The sequence below is a fragment of the Stomoxys calcitrans genome, chromosome 5, assembly GCF_963082655.1.
Source record: "Stomoxys calcitrans chromosome 5, idStoCalc2.1, whole genome shotgun sequence".
NCBI classification, from domain to species: Eukaryota; Metazoa; Arthropoda; class Insecta; order Diptera; family Muscidae; genus Stomoxys; species Stomoxys calcitrans.
In genome coordinates, this window is record NC_081556.1 from 136,031,970 (window position 1) to 136,053,778 (window position 21,809).

At 36.7% G+C, this 21,809-nt stretch overlaps 1 protein-coding gene across 1 annotated transcript in view; it reads right to left on the bottom strand.

Moving 5' to 3' along the window:
* Positions 1-21,809, bottom strand: part of LOC106088921 (rho GTPase-activating protein conundrum) — a 279,060-nt gene that overhangs the window by 249,897 nt on the left and 7,354 nt on the right. The window contains exon 2 of the mRNA XM_059370538.1: positions 18,326-18,387. The gene's annotated coding sequence lies outside the window, so the exon portion shown is untranslated. The remainder of the gene's footprint in view (positions 1-18,325; positions 18,388-21,809) is intronic.

Genomic DNA, 21,809 nt, shown 5'->3' on the forward strand with positions numbered 1-21,809 from the left:
TTTTCTCGCAAAGTTGTTGTAATCAGTAGTGCTCTTGTTCTTTTTGCATAAATGACAAGGAATGTTTCCAATTGTTAATGGTTTTGTAGCAACAACATTAAGGCGATATGGCACCTAACCTCCAGGAAGGTGGGTGAAGTTTGCTTTGGGAGAATTAACAGAGATTTGGTTGGCATTTTTAACGAACGAGTGATGGCAAGTTAAGCAAATGTGTAAGGGGTTATCTAGGTTGCCCAAAAAGTAATTGCGGATTTTTCATATAGTCGGCGTTGACAAATTTTTTCACAGCTTGTGACTCTGTAATTGCATTCTATCTTCTGTCAGTTATCAGCTGTTACTTTTAGCTTGCTTTAGAAAAAAAGTGTAAAAAGGTATATTTGATTAAAGTTCATTCTAAGTTTTATTAAAAATGCATTTACTTTCTTTTAAAAAATCCGCAATTACTTTTTGGGCAACACAATAAAACAACATTGTAGGGGAATTTTTATACCCTCCACCATAGGATGGGGGGTATACTAATTTCGTCATTCCGTTTGTTAAACCTTGAAATATGTGTCTAAGACCATGACATTTTAGGTCGATCTTGCCATGTCCGTCCGTCTGACGAAAGAACACTAACTTTCGAAGGAGTAAAGCTAGGCGCTTGAAATTTTGCAGGTCGGTTGGGATCGTAAATGGACCAAATCGGTCCATGTTTTGATATAGCTGTCATATAAACCAATCTTGGGTCTTGACTTCCTGAGCTTCTAGATGGCGCATTTCTTATTGGAGTTGGCTGAAATGTTGCATGTGGTGTTTTGGTATTACTTCCAATAATTGTGCCAAGTAGGGTCTAAATCGGTTCATAACCTGATATAGCTGTCATATAAATCGATCTTGGATCTTGACTTCTTGAGCCTCTAGAGGGCGCAATTATTATCCGATTTGGCTGAAATTTTGCATGACGTGTTTTGCTATGACTTCCAATAACTGTGTTGAGTTCAAATCGGTTCAAATCGGTTCATAACCTGATATAGCTGCCATATGAACCGATCTGGGATCTTGACTTCTTGAGCCTCTAGAGGGCGCAATTTTCATCCGATTTAGTTGAAATTGTGCAAAAGGTTGTTTTTTATGACTTTTAACATCTGTGTTAAGTATGGTTCAAATCGGTTCATAACCTGATATAGCTGCCATATAAATCGATCTGGGATCTTGACTTCTTGAGCCTCTAGAGGGCGCAATTTTCCTTCGATTTGACTGAAATTTAGCATGACGTGCATTGTTATGACTTCCAACAACTGTGCTAAGTATGGTTCAAATCGGTTCATAACCTAATATATCTGCCATATAAACCGATCTGGGATCTTGAATTCTTGAACCAACAGAGGGGGCAATTTTCATCCGATTTAGTTGAAATTGTGCAAAAGGTTGTTTTTTATGACTTTTAACAATTGTGGTAAGTATGGTTCAAATCGGCTCATAACCTGATATAGCTGTCATATAAACCCATCTGGGATCTTGACTTTTTGAGCCAATAGAGGGCGCAATTTGCATCCGATTTGGCTGAAATTGTGCAAAAGGTTGTTTGTTATGACTTCCAACAACTGTGTCAAGTATGGTTCAAATCGGTTCATAACCTGATATAGCGGCCATATAAACTGATCTGGGATCTTGACTTCTTGAGCCAATAGAGGTCGCAATTTTCATCCGATTTAGTTGAAAGTGTGAAAAAGGTTGTTTTTATGACTTTTAACAACTGCGCTAAGTGTGGTTCAAATCGGTTCATAACCAGATATAGCTGCCATATAAACCGATCTTGGATCTTGACTTCTTGAGCCTCTAGAGGGCGCAATTTTCATCCGATTTGGCTGAAATTGTGCAATAGGTTGTTTTTTATGACTTTTAACATCTGTGTTAAGTATGGTTCAAATCGGTTCATAACCTGATATAGCTGTCATATTAACCGATCTTGGATCTTGACTTCTTGTGCCAACAGAGGGCGCAATTTTCATCCGATTTAGTTGAAATTGTGCATAAGGTTGTTTGTTATGACTTCGAATAACTGTGGTAAGTATGGTTCAAATCGGTTCATAACCTGATATAGCTGCCATATAAACCGATCTTGGATCTTGACTTCTTGAGCCAATAGAGGGCACAATTTTCATCCGATTTGGCTGAAATTGTGCATTAGGTGTTTTTTTATGACGTCCAATAACTGTGTTAAGTATGGTTCAAATCGGTTTTTAACCTGACATAGCTGCCATATAAACCGATCTGGGATCTTGATTCTTGAGCCAATAGAGGGCGCAATTTTCACCCGATTTGGCTGAAAGTGTGCATAAGGTTGATCGTTATGACTTCCAACAACTGTGCTAAGTATGGTTCAAATCGGTTCATAACCTGATATAGCTGCCATATAAACCGATCTGGGATCTTGACTTCTTGAGCCGATAGAGGGCGCAATTCTCATCCAATTTGGCTAAAATTTTGTACAACGGCTTCTCCCATGACCTTCAACATACATGTTCAATATGGTCTTAATCGATCTATAGCCTGATACAGCTCCCATATGAACCGATCTCCTGATTATGCTTTTTGAGTCCCTACAAGGCGCAATTCTACTATGGTCTTCAAAATTCAATTCACTTATGGTCCGAATCGTACTATTACTTGATATATCTCCAATAGCATAACAATCCATATCCTTTATTCCCTGTTTGCCTAAAAAGAGATACCGCTCAAAGAACTCGACAAATGCGATCCATGGTGTAGGGTATATAAGATTCGGCCCGGCCGAACTTAGATGCTCTTACTTGTTTCTTATCAATTTCAATAAAAATTTATTCGCATTACGAATATAAAATACAGAACAAATATGAACTGCGCAAAAATAAAAACCAAACACCTTATTTTTATTACAATTACTCAATAATATCTGACCGAAAAAGAAAAACACCTGCAAAGTTAACAAAACATAGACTTCCTAGTTGATCAATTCTGTACAACGTATGCAGCACCACAAGACAGCTCCTTACCATTGGGTATTCGAATGGCAGTTATACAATCGCACAAAATTAGCAAATGACAAATGGAAATTCACATTCACCTCACACATCATAGCGAATGCGCTTTATAATGATTTCAAAGAAAATAACATTCCTAGGCCGAGAGAGACATGCAAAAAAAAAATCAAGCAGTGAATTAATTCATATTCTAATTAAATGACAATAAGCAGACCCCATACATCCCTTCAACATTTCTAGTCGCCCCAATGTATGGGTCCAGAGAAGGTGGCAATTGTTAGTGGCGTAGATGTTAACTGCAACAATTGGCCAATTCATATTCATTAGACGGACAACCAAGTAAGGCAGCGTAACTCAGTCATTCGATTGAATGGCCAGCCAGCCAAGCAGGCAGGCCTTTCTGGCAGTCCAGCAAATGTGGGATGTTCAATTCAAACGAATTGCACTTGGCAGAAATTACAATTTTTATAGGTAGGTATGAAAAATTCATTACAATTTGCGAGTGCTCAAAACGTTGTGCAAACAAGTAGAACTTGTTTAATTCGACTTGCAACTCCCCCCAACCCCTTATCCGTCCATGGTTTCGACGCATTTGCTGCAGTCGCATAGAGAGTGTGAGAGAACCACTATTGCAACAATGGATGGATGGATGTATAACTTGGCTTGTTGGCTATCGGTTGACTGGGGAGGAAAAAAAATCTATAATAATTTATATAAAAATATTTACACATAGTCACATTTCTTTTTTATGTATGAAGCTATGAGACTATGTATGTAAGAGTTTAAGGCAGTATGAAAAAAAAACGAGTACAAGATTTTCAATAAAAACAAAATCTGATTAAATGTTACCCCATAATATGAAAAAGTCGAAAATTTGGAAAAATCAAAAATGCTTAAGAAAAAAGTAGTTTTAGTACACTTTTGTTAAGGAGAGTGAACTTTTAGTACCCTTTCCCTGAGGAAAAGGTAGTTTTAGTACATTTTCCCTGAGGAAACAGTAGTTTTAGATTATTTCCCCAAGGAAAGGGCAGTTATAGTACCCTTTCCCTACGGAAAGGGATTTTTTAGTACCATTCCCCTAAGGAAGGGATAGTTTCAGTAATCTTTCTCTAAGGAAATGGTAGTTTTAGTAGTTTGAGTATCCTTTCCATAAGGAAAGGCTAGATTTAGTTACCTTTCCCCAAGGTAAGCGTAGTTTTAATAACCTTTCCCAAAGGATGGGGTAGTTTTAGTACCCTTTTCCTAGGGAAAGGGTAGTTTTAGTACCCTTTTTTTATAGAAAGGGTAGTTTTAGTGGCCTCTCCTCAAGGATTGGGTAATTTTAGTAGCCTTTCCCTATGCAAAGGGTTAGGAAAAGTGTACTAGAACTACCCTTCCCCTAAGGAAAGGGTAGTTTTAGTACCCCTTCCTTTAGGAAAGGGTAGTTTTAGTACCCCTTCCTTAAGGAAAGGGTAGTTTAAGTACCCTTTCCCTGAAGAAAGGGTAGTTTAAGTACCCCTTCCCTAAGGAAAGGGTAGTTTGAGTACTCTTTCCCTGAGGAATGGGTAGTTTGAGTAACCTTTCCCTGAAGAAAGTGTAGTTTGAGTACCCTTTCCCCAAGGACAAAGTAGTTTTTGTACTCTTTCTCTGAGAAAAGGATGGCTTTAGTGCCCTTACCCTAATGAAAGGGTAGTTTGAGTACCCTTTCTCTAAGGAAACTTTAGTATGAGTACCTTTTCCCTGAGCAAAGGGTAGTTTTAGTACCCTTCCCTAAGCAAAGAGTAGTTTTAGTATCCTTTCCCTGAGCCAAGGGCAGTTTAGTACCTTTTCCCAAGCAAAGAGTAGTTTTAGTACCCTTTCCCTAAGGGAAGGGTAGTTTGAGTACCCTTTCGCTAAGGAAACGGTAGTTTGAGGAAAGAGTAGTTTAAGTTCCCTTCCCTAAGGAAATTTAAGTACCATTTCCCTAAAGAAACTACAGTTTTAGTATCCTTGTCCTAAGGAAAGGATAGTTTTTGTACCCTTGTACTAAGGAAAGGGTAATTTTAGTACCTTTGCCCGCAGAAAAGGGTAAATTTAGTACCTTTGCCCTAAGGAAAGTTTAGTTTTAGTAACCTTGTCTTAGTACCCTATTCGTAAGGAAAGGATAGTTTTAAAAACTTTGCCACAAGGTAAGGGTAGATTTAGTAACCTTGCCCTAAGGAAAAGGTAAATTTAGTACCCTTACCCTAGTTTTGGTACCCTCTTCCTAAGGAAAGGGTAGTTTTAGTACCCTTTCTCTTAGGGAAGGGAAGAAAAGTGTTGTTTTAGTACCCTTTCTATTAGGAAAGGGTAGTTTTAGTACCCTTTTCCTAAGGAAAAGGTTGTTTTAGTACCCCTTCCCTAAGGAAAGGGTATTTTTAGTAACTTTTCCCTAAGGAGAATCTAGTTTTAGTAACCTTTCCTTAGGGAAAGGGTAGTTTTAGAACCATTTCCCTTAGTAAAGGGTTTCTTAAGTGAATTTGCCCTAAGGAAAGGATAGTTTTAGTACACTTTTCTTAAGGAAAGGGTAGTTTTAAGGGTAGCCACCCATAAGAAAGGGTTGTTTTAGTACCCTTTCCTTAAGAAACGTGTAGATTCAGTACCCTTCCCTAAGGAAAGAATAGGTTAGGTACTCCCAAGGAAAAGGGTATTTTTAGAATCCTTTCCCGAAGGATAGGGTATTTTTATTACCCGTTCCCTAAGAAAAGGGTAGCTTCAGTATCCTATCCCAAAGAAAAGGTTAGTTTTAATACCCTTTCCCTGAGGAAAAGGTAATGTGAGAACCCTTTCCCCAAGGAAAGAGTAGTTTTAGTACCGTTTCCATGTGGAAAAGGTAGGGTAGTTTTAGTAACCTTTCCCTAAGGAAAGGGTAATTTTATTAACCCTTCCTTAAGGAAAGGGTAGTTTTAGTACCTCTGCCTGCAGGAAAGGGTAGATTAAGTACCTTTGCCCTAAGGAAAGGGTAGTTTTAGTACCCTTGTCCTAAGGAAAGGTTAGTTTTAGTGCCCTTATCGTAAGGAAAGGGTAGTTTTATTAACCTTGCTCTGAGGAAAGGGTAGTTTTAGTACCCTTGACCTAACAAAATGATAGATTTAGTAACCTTGACCTAAGGAAAGTGTGGAATTTGTACCCTTGCCATAGTTTTAGTAACCTTGTCATAAGAAAGAGTAGATTTAGTACCCTTGCTCCATTTTTAGTACCCTCTTCCTAAGGAAAGCGTAATTTTGGTACCCTTTCCTTTAGGGAAGTTCAGTTATAGCACCTTTCCCTAAGGAAAGTGTAGTTTTATTACCATTTCCCTAAGGAAAGAGTAATTTTTGTAACCTTGCCCTAAGGAAAAACTATTTTTTGTACCCTTGTTCTAAGGAAAGGGTATTTTTAATACCCCTGTTCTAAAGAAAGGGTATTTTTAGTAATCTCTCCGTAAGGAGTAATTTTAAGTAAGTTTGCTCTAAGGAAATGGAAGTTTTAGTACCCTTGCCCCAAGGAAGGGTTACTTTTTGTACCCTTGTTCTAAGAATAGGGTAGTTTCAGTACCCTTACTCTCAGGAAAGGTTAGTTTTAGCACCCTTGCTCTCAGGAAATGTTAGTTTTAATACCCGTGGCCTAAGTAAAAGGTAATTTTAGTACCAGTGGCCTCAGGAAAGTGTAATTTTAGCACTCTTTTCCTAAGAAAGCCTCAGTTTGAGTATCTTTGCCCTAAAAAAAGGGTAGTTATAGTACCCTTACTCTCAGGAAAGGTTAGTTTTAGTACCCGTGCCCTTAGAAAAGGGTAGTTTTAGTATATGTGCCCTTATAAAAGGTAAGGTTTAGTAACCTTGCAATGGTACTTTTTTTTCCTAAATGAAGGAAAGTTTAGTTGTCTTTAGAGTCCAGAAAATCCGCGAGATTTTTTGAGACCTCTTTTCGAAGAGATAAGGACAAACTCGTATCCTTTATCTGCATAAAATGTTAGTTTGATTTTTCCAAATTTTTAAAATTGTCTTGTCTTGACTTTGTTTACTGGGTTATGTTGTTATGTTAACCAATTGGATAACGTTGAATTATAACATCTTTATGGTCAACTTTTAACAACAACCTCTCAAAGCCCCTTTCCAGTAACAGTCGCAGCTTCATCCCTTCATCTGATAGCTATTCAACTCAAAACATCTTAACATACATTTTGTTTAATATGCAATTATTGCAGCAACTTGTTTGAGTTTTTCGCTGTTTTTTTTTCTTTGGTCGCTATTTGTAGTTTAATGGAGATATGTATCTTATTGAGGCACTCGGTTGTGGTGCTTGTTCGGCTTGCTTCACTGTGTTGCGGTTTATTTACTGATCGTATTGCTTAGTTGTTATTAACAATTTTTTTTTTTTGCAAAACTTACGACAGGGTGGTCACTTCAATTATAGTATAGACCTGTTTTGTTACTATCTAGTTTTCATTCATTAAGAATTCAGTTTTTAGTTTGTGTTTGTATGTGTGTGTGTGTGGTTTTTCATAGGCACTGTTATAGGATATGGGACCATGGTTGGTTCTTCCATTTGTTTGTAACGAATTGAGGTAGAGAGAGGCTTTCAAAAACCCCTTCAGAGTAACTTGTAATAACTCATTTGAATATCTTTGAGAACAGAATGTTTTGGTCTTGACTAAGTTATACTATCGCTGAACTTTCTAGAGTCACAAGGCTTTTTTCCATACAAATTTGTTAAAATTTTACTCAATAACGGCTTAATATGTTCACACAAGTTTAAGTTTTTAGTTATTTTCATTTTCTCAAGTTTTTATTCTATGTAAGGAAAAACATTATTTTTTGTTAAGGCCTACCCGATTGCTAAAAAAAACAGCATCAAATCTGCATTTTTTGATTTGTTTTTGATTATTTTGCCATAACTTTGATTTTCTCTTCCCCTATCTAAGTGTCTGTTTTGTATCTCAATTAAAAAACGTACTCACGTTTCAATTTAAAAGAAAACGAACCAAAACAAAACTTCAAAACAAATTATATCGAATTGAGTAGTAAAAAAAACCTAAACAGAATTGTGTCAAATTGGTTCACCAGAATTGGTTTTAGGTTTTTACACCTTTATTTTCCTTTCCAATGGCTCCATCGCCCCAACTTAAGGCCTTTGTTTCTTCTTACAATAAATGAGTATACTGCCAACTAGAAAGTGGGTTACCTTACCGCACAAGACGTCGATGGTGCTGAAGTAACAGAACTTGGTGCCTTATTTTTTTTTATTTAAATATTCCATTGACGTATGATCTAGAAACGAACATTAAGCGTCCATTAGTCAACGTTGACCAACGTTGTGTAGCATGGGGACCAATGGCAGCGATAGTTAATCTTAATCTATATTTAAATCTTTAGTACATAGGCTAAAGTCATAACCGAAGAATAACTTAAAGCAACTTAAACCAAAATATCAATAATAAATTTTAAGTATTAAAATTTTGATTTAGTACCCTTTCCCTTTGGAAAGGTTATTTTTAGTATCCTATCCCTATGAAAAGCGTAGTTTTAGTACCCTTTCCCCATGGAAAGGGTAGTTTTAGTATCCTTTCCCCATGGAAAGGGTAGTTTTAGTACTCTTTCCCCATGGAAAAGGTAGTTTTAGTACCCTTTCCCTATGGAAAGAGAAGATTTAGTACGCTTTCCCTATAGAAAGTGTGTTTTTAGAGCCGTTTTCCCATGGAAAGGGTAGCTTTAGTACTCTTTCCCTATGGAAAGGGTAGTTTTAGTTCATTTTCCCTATGGAAAGGGTAGATTTAGTACCCTTTCCCTATGGAAAGTGTACTTTTAGTGGCCTTTCGCTATGGAATGTGTAAGAAAAGGGGTACTAGAACTAACCTTTCCCTAAGTTGTGGTTTTAGTACCCTTTCCCTAAGAAAAAGGTAACTATAGTACACTTTCCTTTTCTCTAAGAAAAGGGTAGTTCTAGTACCTTTTGCCTAAGGAAGGGTTAGTTATAGTTCTCCCTAGGGAAAGGGTAGATTTAGTACCCTTTCCCTTTGGAAAGGTTATTTTTAGTACCCTTTCCCTATGAAAAGGATAGTTTTAGAAATCTTTCCCCATGGAAAGGGCAGTTTTAGTACCCTTTCCCCATGGAAAGGGTAGTTTTAGTACTCTTTTCCCATGGAAAAGGTAGATTTAGTACCCTTTCCCTATGGAAAGCGAAGATTTAGTACCCTTTCCCTGTGGAAAGGGTAGATTTAGTACCCTATCCCTATGGAAAGTGTGTTTTTAGAGCCGTTTTCCCATGGAAAGTGTAGCTTTAGTACCCTTTCCTTATGGAAAGGGTAGTTTTAGTACCTTTTCCCCATGAAAAGGGTAATTTTAGTACCCTTTTCCTATGAAAAGGGTAATTTTAGTACCCTTTTCCTATAAAAAGGGTAGTTTTAGTACCCTTTCCCTATGGAAAGGGTAGCTTCAGTACCCTTTCCCCATGGAAAGGGTAGTTTTAGTACCCTTTCCCTATGGAAAGGGTAGATCTAGTACCCTTTCCCTATGGAAAGTGTACTTTTAGTGCCCTTTCCTTATGAAAAATCTAAGAAAAGGGGTACTAGAACTACCCTTTCCCTAAGTAGTGGTTTTAGTACCCTTTCTCTAAGAAAAAGGTAACTATAGTACACTTTTCCTAATGAAATTGTATTTCTACTACCCTTTCTCTAAGAAAAGAGTAGTTCTGGTACCTTTTGCCAAAGGAAGGGTTAGTTATAGTTCTACCTAGGGAAAGGGTAGTTTTATTACCCTTTTTTTTAGAGAATAGGGTAGTTTTAGTACGCTTTCCTTAGGGAAAGGTAGTTTTAGTACCATTTCCTTAGAGGATAGGGTAGTTTTAGTGCCCTTTCCTTAGGAAAAGTGTGGTTTTATTACCCTCTCGTTGAGAACACGGTAGTTTAAGTACCATCTCTTCTTTCCCTAAGGAAAGGCTAGTCCTAATACCATTTCCCTAAGAAAAGGGTAGTCGTAATACCCTTTCCCTAATGAAAGGTTACTTTTAGTACCCTTTCTCTAAGGCAAGGGCAGTTTTAGTACCCTTTCCTAAGGAAAGGGTAGTTTAGTATCCTTATTTTAAGGAAAGGGTAGTGTAAGCACCCATGCCCTTAAGAAAGGTTAGTTAGGGAAAGGGTTCTTTTACTACCCTTTCCTAAGGGAAAGGGTGGTTTTAGTACTCGCCCTCTCGCTAAGGACAGGGTAGCTTTAGTACCCTCTCCCTAAGGGAAGAAGTTTTAAATACCCTTTCCTTAAGGATGAAAGGGTATTTTTTGTGCCCTTGCCTCAATGACAGGGTAGTCTAATACCCTTTATCTATTGTGTGGGTAGTTTTTGTACCCTTTCCCTAATGAAAGGGTAAGTTTTATACGCTTTGCCTAAGGAAGGGTAGTTTGAGTACCTTTTCCCTAAGTAAAGGGTAGTTGTACTTCCCTTTCTTTAAGAAAAGGGTAGTTCTAGTATCCCTTCCTAAGGAAAGGGTAGTTTTAGTACTATTTTCCTATGGAATGGGTAGTTCTAGTACCCTTTAATTTAGCTTAAATGTCCTCTCCATGTGAAAAGTACCCCGTTTCTAAGAAAAAGGTAATTATGGTACCCTCTTTCTAAGGAAAGGGTAATTTAAGTAACCTCTTCCTAAGGAAAGGGTAATTTATGTACCCTCTTCCTAAGGAAAGGGTAGTCTCCCTAAGCAAGGGGTAGTTTCTTTAAGGAAAGGGTAGTTTTAGTACCCTTTCCCTAAGGAAAGGTTAGTTCTAGTACCCTTTTCCTAAGGAAAGGATGGTTTTAGTACCCATTTCTTAAGGAAATCGTAGTTCTAGTACCCTTTCCCTAAGGAAAGGGTGGCTCTAGTACCCTTTCCCTAAGAAAAGAGTAGTTCTAGTATCCTTTCCCTAAGGAAAGGGTAGTTTAGTACCATTTCCCTATAGAAATAATAGTTTAAGTACCCGTTAGTTTAGATAAATACCCTCTCCCTGTGGACAGTCTTAGTACCCCCTTCCTGAGGAGAGGGTAATATTAGTACCCTCTTCCTAAGAAAGGGTAATTTTAGTACCCTCTTCCTAATGAAAGGGGAGTTTTAGTACCCTCGTACTAAGGAAAGGGAGTTTTTAGTACGCTCTTCCTAAAAAAGAGTAGTTCCCCTAAGGAAAGGGTAATTTTAGTACGCTCTTCCTAAGCGTTCTAAAAACGCTCTTCCTAAGAAAAGGAAAAAGTAGTTTTAGTACTCTTGTAGTAAGGAAAGGGTAGTTTTAGTGCCATTTTCCCAAGGAAAGGGTAGTTTTAGTGTCCTTTTCCCAAGGAAAGGGTAGTTTTATTACCCAAGGAAAGGGTAGTTTCAGTGTCGTTTCCCAAGAAGATTGTTGTTTTAGTGTCCTTTTTCAAAGGAAAGGAAAGTTTTTGTACCCAAGGAGAGGATAGGTTTAGTACCCAAGGAGAGGGTAGTTTTAGTACCCAAGGAGAGGGCAGTTTTAGTACCCAAGGAGAGGGTAGTTTTAGTACCCAAGAAGAGGGTTGTTTTAGTACCAAACGAGAGGGTAGTTTTAGTACCCAAAGGAGAGGGTAGTTTAGGTACTTAAGGAAAAGGTAGTTTTGGTGCCCTTTCTCTAAGGAAACTGTAGTTTTAGCACTCTTTCCTTAAGGAAACGGTAATTTCAGTACCATATCCTAGGAAACGACATCCTTTCTCTAAGGAAACGGTGGTTTTAGTACCTATAATTAACCTTTCCTTAATCAAAGCGTAGTTTTAGTACCTTTAAATAACATTTTCTTAATCCTTTCGCGAATTAAAGTGTAGTTGTTGGAAGGAAAGATTAGTTCTAGGATCCTTTTCCTAAGGAAAGGTTGGTCTTTGTACTGTTTCCCTAAGGAAAGGCTAGTTGCTGTACCTTTTAGTGTCCTTTCCAGAAGTAAAGAGTAAGTTTTTACCTTTTAGTACTCTTCCGGAAGTAAAATGTTGTTGGTGTAGCTTTGAGTATCCTTTCCACGCAAGGAAAGGTAGTTTTTAATGAAAAAGAAATTTTACTACTCCTTTTCAAATGAATGGGTAATTTTAGTAAATTTTTTCTAAGGAAAGAATTTAAAATTGTTTAATACTTATAATGATTTCAGCTTATGAATAGCCATTAAATTCTACCATTTTGCTCTTAAGAAATAGAAAATAACAACTTTTTCCTTCACGCAAAAATTTCACTTTTCAATGCAGCATCTATCGAATAACGATGGTGATGGCTGCAATGGTGACTATGATGGCGACAGCGACACTTGTAATAGCCATATGACACTCATACAGCAGCTTCAGTGTGGCAAAGTGGTGTGGTTTTTCCGGATTCGTTGATATGAAACCCGACAAAAACCAAACATCCACAACAATTACAACTGCAACAAATTTCAATGCATGCGTTTGCGGAAAATAGAAAAAAAACGGCGACAACTAAAAAAGAAGAAGAAGAAACTTAAAATCTCCAAAACCAAAACAAAGCACGCAAAACGGCAAGTGCGTTGTTGCGTTGCAGCGAAAATGAAAACAAGATAAGAAAATCTGAAAAGCGAACAACAACGAAATCTCAAGACTCTCAAAAACAAAAGCGGTAGACCAAGAAAAAAAAAACCATTGAAGCGATAATTCGAGCAACGTCTTGCAACCCCAATTGCAATAATCTTACACTCTATGCACCAAAATGATTGATAGATCGTTGCTTGAAGTTTTACTTAAAAAAAAATAATTTAACGACGTCTTTTAAGTAAACAGAAAAACCAGAAAAATAACAACAACTACAATGTAGGGGGGGAAAACTAGACGACTGGGGAATATACAATGGAAACACATGCAAAACATCAACAAAAGCTGCCAAACACAATGATAATTACAACAACATGGTTGCAGCACAATATTGGAAATCATAGAATAAGACTAACAAAACAGAGTTGCCAGCCTAACATGCCACTAATATGTAAGTAACAAAATTGAAACTATAGAGGAGAAGCTTTTCAATGAATTCATCTAATATAATGAGTTCAGTTTTATTTTATTTTATTTTGTTTTTTTTTTTATTTTATTTTATTTTATCTTATTTTATTTTATTTTATTTTATTTTATTTTTGCGTTCTAAAGATATGAAAAAGGTTAGCCTAGACAAGAAAATTCACTATCGACAGCTACAGTGGTACTCAAGTGCATTTAAAACTCCCATTGCCAACATGCAGCCCGCATATACAACAAATAAATATAACGAACGTAACAAACGACAGAGAAGAAGAAATATCATTAAGATCAACACTTGCACTACTTTAGCACTTGATGCACTAACTACACCCCCTTTTACCACTCCTCTACAACCATCATCATCGTGTGTTGAAACTACAGATCACTTAATCGTTCATTCTCGTCTACAACGCAAGTTCTGCCTGGTTGCTGCCTTACAGTATTGATGGATGGGGAGAACGTAATATATTGTACTCCAAAACTCCCAACCCCCCACACATTGACTGTCTCTCACTCTCTCATCAACCACACAATCACCACCACCACCACCCATGATCAATGTCATTTAAACTATAGACTAACATCTACTCCCCCTCCCCCATGTTTGGTTGGTGGCCGAGCCGTTTAACAATAAAACATTCGTGAGAACAACAACTTTAATGATGGTGTCATCATCATCATCGTTTTTTTCAGTTATGTTGTTGTTGCTGCTTTTACTTTGATCATCGAACTTTGTTGGTACACTGTATGTGGTGATGTTAAGTGGGGTGGTGAATTGCAGGCTGTCGTTTATGTATTTCTTGAGTAAAAGTGTACATACTCACTGTGCCAAAGTCTTTGTTGTTGTGTAAGTCGCTGCAGGTGACAACATTTTCATATCGATAGCAACACTGGTAATTGGTTGATCGAACAGAAATATTAATGTCACCAATGTCTAGAATAGAAGTCAATGAATAACCATATGTATATTATTGGGCCATAATGAACTTTTTAGACTCCTATAAAGGGGTTTTGGATTCTTGATATAATACTAATACTAATAATCAGAGGAAATCAGTAAAGCTTCTGGAAATCATAGTATGTCGGGAAATCTGCGTATGGTTTAGAGAATTTCTTGGGGTTAAGAACAGTGTCATCACCAAGATTTTTCTGGGGACATAAAAACACGATTTTCGACCACCAATATTCGCTTTGGGAAAAGCAAAATCTTAAAATCTACTAATTTTTCAGATTTTTTTTCGAAATTCTTCTTTTTGTTTTTTAATTCTTCTTTTTTTTATTTTTTACAAATTTTTTCTTCAAGCCTTTACAATTTTTTCAGGAATCTGTTTCCATTCCTCTTCTATGCTATGCCCTTCAGCTTGGCAAAAGTAAAAGTTATGCCACAAAGTGACCACAAAAATCTCACATCAATCTGCGACATATAGCAAATCCCAATGTCCATAGAGCCATGCAAGCAAGTATTGAAAGACATGGATGGTTGACTTGTCGCCATCACAAATCTTCATTGGAACGTAACAAAATACTTTCAATTTGAAGTTGGGTTTTTTCTTGTCACTTAATTTTTGCTGTTTGCTTTTATAACATTTTTTTTTTGTTAGCCAAATCTTAGCCATATTTCCTTAGTTATTGAGGGTGAGTATCATTACTTGCATACTCTATAAAACTACCTGCTTGCAGTTATAGTCATTAGCTTAATACGCTTGAATGAAGCTGCTACTGTAGGCGCTTACAAAAGGCAGCCAACGGTGACAATATTTGCAGTGGATGAGATTACCAGCAACAATGGAGATAGAAATGACGTTGGTGTTGGCAAATCTTGAGGCTTATCCAAATGATGATAATGATGATGGGGATGATTTTGCTGACGCACATGATAAGAATCACCATAATACAACAGATAAAATATTATGTCCAAAAAACAGGCAACGTGATCATTGTCCCATCTCAGGCGGCAGCACCGACTACAGCATCACCATCAGTTGCTTTATCTTAGCCATAATAACAAACAAAAAGTAATAACAAAATTAAATAAACAGCAACAACTACCAACAAAAAACCCTTATTTGCTAAAAATAGCAAAATCAAGTGTTTCTTGCTGTCTCTCTGCTGTTTGCTGCTTGCCGGCTGACTGGCTGACATTCATTGTTTGAGTTTGAGCAGACTAAACAAAGCAAAAGCTAAGATTCAATGCTTGTTTTGCCTTTCGTTAGTTCCCTCATCTACTCCCCCAAATCTCAAGCTTCCTTTTCCTTCTTCAGATTGAACCATGCACCAACTACTGTTGCAACTAACTGATGTTGTTGACGTTGTCGATGAAGTTACTGCAACAATGCCAGACAGACAAATACTGTCAACCATAAAAATCTTAAACGAAGTTGTGGCAGTTTGTTGTTGGAGTCTTGTTTCCGTTGAAGATTTTAGTGTTGCTATTTGGCAATGTTTAGATGATGGCATGTATAGGTTGAATTAAAGACTTTATAATCTTATACTTATTTTAGCAAAAAAAAATAATTTTTTTCTATAGAAAAAGGTTCTGAACGAACTTTTTTCTATAGAAAAAGGTTCTGGGCGAACTTTTTTCTATAGAAAAAGGTTCTGGACGAACTTTTTTGTATAGCAAAAGGTTCTGGACAAACTTTTTTCCATAGAAAAAGGTTCTGGACGAACTTTTTTCTATAGAAAAAGGTTCTGGACGAACTTTTTTCTATAGAAAAAGGTTCTGGACGAACTTTTTTCTATAGAAAAAGGTTCTGGACGAACTTTTTTCTATAGAAAAAGGTTCTGGACGAACTTTTTTCTATAGAAAAAGGTTCTGGACGAACTTTTTTCTATAGAAAAAGGTTCTGGACGAACTTTTTTCTATAGAAAAAGGTTCTGGACGAACTTTTTTCTATAGAAAAAGGTTCTGGACGAACTTTTTTCTATAGAAAAAGGTTCTGGACGAACTTTTTTCTATAGAAAAAGGTTCTGGACGAACTTTTTTCTATAGAAAAAGGTTCTGGACGAACTTTTTTCTATAGAAAAAGGTTCTGGACGAACTTTTTTCTATAGAAAAAGGTTCTGGACGAACTTTTTTCTATAGAAAAAGGTTCTGGACGAACTTTTTTCTATAGAAAAAGGTTCTGGACGAACTTTTTTCTATAGAAAAAGGTTCTGGACGAACTTTTTTCTATAGAAAAAGGTTCTGGACGAACTTTTTTCTATAGAAAAAGGTTCTGGACGAACTTTTTTCTATAGAAAAAGGTTCTGGACGAACTTTTTTCTATAGAAAAAGGTTCTGGACGAACTTTTTTCTATAGAAAAAGGTTCTGAACGAACTTTTTTCTATAGAAAAATGTTCTGAACGAACTTTTTTCTATAGAAAAAGGTTCTGAACGAACTTTTTTCTATAGAAAAAGGTTCTGAACGAACTTTTTTCTATAGAAAAAGGTTCTGAACGAACTTTTTTCTATAGAAAAAGGTTCTGAACGAACTTTTTTCTATAGAAAAAGGTTCTGAACGAACTTTTTTCTATAGAAAAAGGTTCTGAACGAACTTTTTTCTATAGAAAAAGGTTCTGAACGAACTTTTTTCCATAGAAAAAGGTTCTGAACGAACTTTTTTCTATAGAAAAAGGTTCTGAACGAACTTTTTTCTATCGAAAAAGGTTCTGAACGAACTTTTTTCTATCGAAAAAGGTTCTGAACGAACTTTTTTCTATCGAAAAAGGTTCTGAACGAACTTTTTTCTATAGAAAAAGGTTCTGAACGAACTTTTTTCTATCGAAAAAGGTTCTGAACGAACTTTTTTCTATAGAAAAAGGTTCTGAACGAACTTATTTCTATCGAAAAAGGTTCTGAATGAACTTTTTTCTATCAAATGACGAATATTTTTCTATCGAAAAAGTTCGCTAATAGTATCTTACCATGGAAAAAGCCTTCTTTCAAACTCAATCGAAAACCATGCTTCTTTCCATCCCCACGTATTCTTGGTAAGCTTGTGCGTCACTATGTATCAGATGTTCTGCTGTCATTTTGGCTAAAATGAACAACACTTGAATCTTTAGCACCTCTTAGCACTCCACAGCCTTTTTGCGTTTCAGCGCCAAGTCTGGCTATCTTACAAAACAGAAGAGAAGACTCCAAAGAAAATGTAACCAGAGGCACCATCAACAACAATCTATTCGAATAACCTTTGTTCTCTGAAATTCGTTCTTTTTATCCACTTCTGTGTTTTTTAAGAGATTTTTTATTACTTTTGTTTTTTCTTCTATTTTGGACTTTTCAAGATTCATAGACCAGTCTTTAAATAGTTTATGTCTAGCCAATGGTGTTGGCATTGGTGGCAAAGGCCTGATTGTTGCTTAGTCCCTTGCCTTACTAACTCTTCATGTCTTGGCGGATGCTTAACTATTTGCCTTTGACATCTATGTACTATAAATAGAAAAGTTTTATTTGGCCCATAGGCAGGACAAGATAAAGAGTTTGGTTGCGGTTTTCCAATGAAATCGAAAGTGAATGGCAGTGTGGTGTAACACATCGAATATATTTGGAGTTTTAAAGACTCTAGAATTGGTTGGCGATAAAATTCAACATTATCGGTAAATAAATATTGACAGTTGAAATCTTATCAGAAAAGGGAAACTATATTCAATGGGTGACCTTATCAATGTTTAAGGCCATAAGGTTCAAACTTTATTAACAATCTTAAACCATTGACCAAATGGTCTTATCTATGGCATTCTCAATATTATGAGACAACCACTTTTTGGCATATAAGGTTGCTTTCAGAGTAATCATAAAAAAGAAGAAATATTAAAAAGGGAATAACAAATAAAAATTTAATAATGAAAGTTGGGCATGAAAAATTTCAAAAAAATAGCTTTAAGGAAGCATGGCGAGCCCATGTCTTATATCAATGCGAAATAAAACATTTCCCCCTCTCCATTGAAACAAAAATACTTAACTATACTATCCAAAATGTTTAAAGACCTCTGTTTTGTTTCTTTTGACTTTAAAAGAGCCGATATCGTTTTAATAAAAACAAAAATCTATCAACATTTATTACAAGCATTTATGACCACGTTTAAATAAAGAAAAAAATTTGGAAAAATTTCCATAACAAGAAATATTAATTGCCACTTTATTAAACTTCTGTTGATGAAATTACAGTCTCTTAAACGATCTCCCGTCATTTTTTCATTTTCACAGCTTCAAAGTAGAACCATAAAAAAAGACAATTTCCATTTGAAATTTTAAGGTTTACGATGTCTTAGCATTTGTAATAAATTTCACAGTATGATATGCTCACGTATAATAAGACAAAATGGTTAAAATAATTCTAATGCACCGTAACATTCCCAACAGAAAAGAAAAACTTACCTTTTTTGGAAAATATTTGAAAAAAATATCCAAAGACTGCTATAAATCGGCTACCATGGAGTCTAAAATGAGAAAAATACAAATGGAAGATAAAAATTGATTAGCATAAACATTCATTAGGAAATCCACAAAAAAAAACTAATTTTTTATGATCTGTTGTAATTAGATCTGAAGAAAATCTAATATAAAACAGTTTATAGTTCAGGCAATAAAACAAAATACAAAAAATAAGCGTTAATCATCAAGATATTCTTGATTGTTATAATGAAAATCATGGTATTTAAATAAATCTTTAACCAACAACCAAATTTGGATACAAATTGTATATATAATTAAGCACTATAGGTCTACATGTCCGCATGGTAAATTTTTGAGGCTGGGCACCCTCTCAAACACTTGGCCCAACTTTTGATATTATACTCTTACTTAACTTGCAAAGAACTTCAATGAACGCTTTGCGAGTTTTTTGGGGTTGGGGTTGATCCCAAATACCTGGCGCCAAATTTTTAATTCAGTCTCGCACTCTACTCTCAAATGCCTTTCATTTGAGTCCCATAACGTCACAATCGGCCTACATGCCCGTTTGGGTGGGGCGTTCCCCCATGTTGCTTGTCCCCTAAGGTTTTCATACCCTTTACCATAGGATGGGGGTATGCTAATTTCGTCATTCCGTTTGTAACAACTCGACATATTGATCTGCGACCCCATAAAGTATATATATTCTGGATCGTCTTTATATTCTGAGTCTATATAGCCATCTCCGTCCGTCCGTCTGTCTGTCTTGATAGCGGTTGAACATGAAAGCTAGCCGTATGAAATTTTGCATAGATACTATTTATTGTTAAAGGTCGTTGGGGATGTCCAAATGGTTCAAATCGGTTCAAATTCGGTTATAGCCCCCATATAAACCGATCCCCCGATTTGACACCTTGTGCTCCTAGAAGCCTAAATTTTTATCTAATTTGTCTGAAATTTGGAACAAAGTCTTGTGTTATGACTTTCACCATCCATGCCGAGTATGATACAAATCGGTGTATAAAAGCATATAGCCCCCATATAAACCGATCCCCAGATTTGAATTCTTGAGCCCTTAGAATCCCCAATTTTCATCCGATTTGCCTGAAATTTGGGACAAAAGGCTTGTGTAATAACTTTCACCATCCATGCCAAATATGATCCGAATCGGCCTATAAATAGATATAGCCCCATATAAAACGATCCCCGGATTTGACTACTTGAAGCTTTAGAAGTGTCAATTTTCATCTGATTTGGCTGAAATTTGGAACAAAGTTTTGTGTTATAACTTTTACAATCCGTACCAAGTATAATCCGAATCGGTCTATAAACAGATATAGCCCCCATATAAACCCATCCCGGATTTGACTTCTTGAGACCTTAGAAGCCTCAATTTTCATCCGATTTGGCTGAAATTTGAGACAAAGATTTGTGTTATGACTTTCAATATCCATGCCAGGTGCGATCAGAATCGGTCTATAAAGAGACATAGCCCCCATAAAAACCGATCCCCGGATTTCTCTTCTTCAGCTCTTAGAACCCTAAATTTTCACCAAATTTGGCTGAAACTTGCAACAAAGACTTGTGTTATGACATTCAACATCCATGCCAAGTATGATCCGAATCCGTCTATAAACTGATACAGCCCCAATATAAACCCATCCCCGGATATGTCATTTTGAGCCCTTAGACGCCTCAATTTTCATCCGATTAGGCTGAAAAGTTTTGTTTTATGACTTTCAACATGCATGTCAGTTGCGATCAGAATCGGTCTATAAACAGACATAGCCCACATATGAACCGATCCCCGAATTTGACTTTTTGAGCCCATAGTAGCCTCCATTTTCATCCCATTTGTCTGAAATTTGGACTTGTCTTATGACTTCCAGGTACGATACGAATCGGTCTATAAACAGATACAGCCCCCATAAATTTTTAACAAAGACTTGTGTTATGACTTCCAACATCAACTCCAAGTATGATCCAAATCGGTCTATAAACAGATATAATAGTCCCCATAAAAACCGATCCCCGGATTTGGTTTCTTCAGCTCTTAGAACCCCTAATTTTCACCTAATTTGGCTGAAATTTGGAACAAAGACTTGTGCTATGACATTCAACACTCGTGCCAAGTATGATCCGAATCGGTCGATAAACAGATATAGAACCCATAAAAATTAAATTGGCATCAATCGAAAGATATTTTCCAGAGATGTACACAACATACATAAAAATTAGTTTTCCGAAAAGGAAATCCATGAAAATGAGGAATTAATTTTCAATAAAACTAAAAGAAGCTTAAGCACAGCAAATTGTTGTTGGTTTTTTTTTTTTCTAAAGATTTGGTTATTGGTGTAAATGCACAGCCATAGGTGAGAGTATTAGTGGTGACAGTGCGAGAGGTGACTGTTATGTGCGAGAGAGAGAGTATGCTAAGAAGGTCACTATTGGTGTACGGGTGTGTAGTTTGTGTGAATGTAAAGCCATGGGTGGGAGTTATAGTGTTGTAAGTGCGAGATGTGACTGGTATGTGCGAGAGAAAGAGTATGTTAAAAAAGGTCACTTTGGCGAAACGGTGTGTGGTTTGAGTGAATGCAAAGCCATAGGTGGGAGTATTGCTAGCGAGAGTTCGAGAGGTGACTGGTATGTGCGAGAGAAGAGTATGCTAACTATTAGGGTTCGGGTGTGTGGTTTGTGTGAATGCAAAGCCATAATTGGGAGCTTGGTACAATTAGAAGGTAAAGTCATAAGCCCAACAACAACGAAATCAACGATACAACCCTGTAGGAATGGTGGCGCAAATTCCCACTAGGCTGTCAAACTTCTAATAATAAACTTTTTCAAATATACACTGCATTCAACGGAACGGTATTGGCAAGTAGTGTATGCCAACAATATGGAGTATATTTGAAGTCAAGATACACCCATGAGACCAACAAGTTTATAAGGGGTGATTTTTTAGCTATTGTCTTTTCGGCAACACTGGTTTAAACAGCTCACGCACGTTTCGTGTCATTGTTGTCGTAGCAATGTGTTGTACACTGAGGCTGCAGCCCTTGCCGATAAAGGACTTCATCGGGTTAATCCGGTACGTACAACCGGCTGCCATGGCACGTTTTGTATTTTGTTGCACTGTCAAACATCTTCAGTCTTACAAACGAACAACGCTTGCAGATTATTGAATTTTATTATAAAAATGCGTTCTCTGTTAAGAAAGTTTATCACACGCTTCTTCGGCGAAGCGACGAAGCTAATTTTTGACTTCGCGAAATTGTCGATTTTGGAGTGAAGATCAGCCAGAAGCATTGCAAGGGCTACCAATGCATCCAGAAAAACTCACAGTTTGGTGCGGTTTATGGGCTGGTGGCATCATTGGATCGTACTTCTTCAAAGATGATGCGAATCGTAACGTAACTGTGAATGGAAAGCGCTATCGTGGGATGATGTCCAATTTTTTTTTAGAAGCATT